This window comes from Aquarana catesbeiana, linkage group LG05 (genome assembly GCF_042186555.1).
Source record: "Aquarana catesbeiana isolate 2022-GZ linkage group LG05, ASM4218655v1, whole genome shotgun sequence".
In the NCBI taxonomy this organism is placed as follows: Eukaryota; Metazoa; Chordata; class Amphibia; order Anura; family Ranidae; genus Aquarana; species Aquarana catesbeiana.
In genome coordinates, this window is record NC_133328.1 from 618,831,022 (window position 1) to 618,833,425 (window position 2,404).

Here is a 2,404-nt window from a genome sequence, read left to right on the forward strand (position 1 = left end):
GTGGGGGGGGTGGGCTACCACTGACATGACAGCGATCATTGCTCCCGATGACAGAGAACAGTGATCTCTGTCATGTCACTAGGCAGAACGGGGAAATGCCTTGTGTCCGTTCTTCCACTCTGTGGCACGATCCTGGGCACCCGGCGGACATCGAGCCCGCGGGACCCGCAATGCCGCATCCTAAAGGGGACATACCTGTACGCTACTCTGGTTTCTCTTCAGATCGAATAAATCTTTCGCCTTTTACTAAAGATTTCCGTGGAGGGGAAAAATCATGAGTTTCAGCTGTTAATTACCATTAGTGATTTTGTTATTATTTTCTTGTATGATATATGTTTTTTTTTTTGTTTTTTTTTGTGATCAATCAATTTATTTTTTTTAATTTTGTAATTTCTATTTTTAACGTATTTTTCTATTAAGAATTTCCTTCAATCTCTTCCTCAATTGCCTTTAAAATCCCTTCACTGAGGTTCAGTCTTTTTCTACATATTCAGGGATGTTGGCAATTTTTTTTGCATCATTATTTGGGAGTCACTCTTTCTTTATACCTGTACGCCCCTTTTGCCCAGCCGTGCCATTCTGCCGACTTATATCGGCGTGCGGCGGTTGTGAAGGGGTTAATTGGTGAATAGGGACGCAACGGACCCCCATGCAGTGAACCCGACCGAAAGTGTATTTTTTTTTCGAAAAAATTGCGTTTGCAAAACCACTGCTCAAATATGACATAAAAAATTTGCAACGATCGGCATTTTATTCTCTAGGGTCTCTGCTAAAAAAAAAAAAAAAAATGTATAATGTTTGGGGATCTTAGTGATATTCTAGCTAAAAATACTGAATACAGAAAAAGCCTGGTCTACAAGTGGTTTGAATGAATAGTACTCCAGCTATTGTTCATTCTACAATGTAACACGTGCTGTGTGTGAGATTCCTCAATGTCTCCTCTGACTCAGTTTATTGCCAGTCAGGAGTCACGGTGTGAAAGGTGGGGACGTGCTGGGAGTCACAGAGCAGAGGATGGGCCCCGATCTCCATATATGGTCCACCTCGATCTTCATTCACCAGATTCCGCAGGGAAAACAGTCATCCCCGAGAGAAACCTGAGAAGTCTATGATGATTAATGGTGTGTGAGGAGCCGCACGTCAATAGCACCTGCATGACAGGCTACCTGCCAGAGACATCCAGGGGAATCGCAGCTCATTATTGCAGATGTGATGAAATACAACCAAATGCCTTGCAATGGGACTTTCTATGGAATATGAAGGCAGCGTTGAGGTCTGAGTCAGCGGGCTGCATGAACAGACTCAGAGATTGCACAATGTGAATGTACAGGGCTGCACAAAGTACAATGTGTGTACCTTAGACTCTTGTACACTAAAACCTTGGACTGCGAGCATAATTCGTTCCGGAAACATGCTTGTAATCCAAAGCACTCTTATATCAAAGCGAATTTCCCCATAAGAAATAATGGAAACTCAGATGATTCGTTTCACAACCATTTATTCATAAGTCCTTCAGTTTAAAGTCCATATAAAAAGATTATAGCAATGTGATGGGTTGTGTAACCATAAAATGTCCATCAACAAATTGAAGCCTCCACAAGGGGATTAGAAGCAAAATCCAGCAGGAGAGTATAAAAGAGAAGAGAAGAGAGGTGCCTCTAAGTGTAGCAATATGGTTACATTTAATGAAGTTACAACATTTAGCAACTCACATGGTTGATGATTAAAAGAGGCACATCTAATGCCGCGTACACACGAGCGGACTTTTCGACCGGACCGGTCCGACAAACCGAATCCGGCGGACAATCCAGCCGTGTGTTGGCTTCATCGGACCTTCAGCGGACTGTTTCTGTCGAAAATCTGACGGACTTTAGATTTGGAACATGTTTCAAATCTTTACGTCGGAACTCCGCCGGACCCAGTTCCTATGGAAAAGTCCGCTCGTCTGTATGCTAGGACGACGGACGAAAACCGACGCTAGGGCAGCTATTGGCTACAGTCTATGAACTGCCTTATTTTAGTCCGGTGTACGTCATCACATACGAATTCGTCGGACTTTGGTATGATCGTGTGTAGGCAAGTCCGTTCGTTCGAAAGTCCGTCGGAAAGTCCGTCGGAAATGTCCGTCAAAAGTCCATCGGAAAGACTGTCGGACCTTTGTTGCCGAAAAGTCCACCCATGTGTACTCGGCATAAGTATGCAGAAATCTGGGGTAAAGCTGTCTGCAATTGTGACCGGGAAGACTACCCTGCAGTAGAGCAATCTGAAAGCGAGGCTTGAACCGCTCGTGGAGCGCAGTGTGGAAGGGATGACGGTCTATGTGGACATCTTTACCCCGGATGTCTGCATACTTAGATGTGCCTCTTTTAATCATCAACCATCTGAGTTTATAAATGTTGAACCT

The 2,404-nt window shown here is 44.0% G+C and overlaps 1 non-coding gene across 1 annotated transcript; it reads left to right on the forward strand.

Annotated features, from left to right (window-relative positions):
• Positions 1-202: 202 nt before the first annotated feature.
• Positions 203-318, forward strand: LOC141146509 (U5 spliceosomal RNA). The gene has a single exon (XR_012244907.1). It is a non-coding gene; the product is annotated as a U5 spliceosomal RNA (small nuclear RNA).
• The last annotated feature ends 2,086 nt before the right edge of the window (positions 319-2,404 follow it).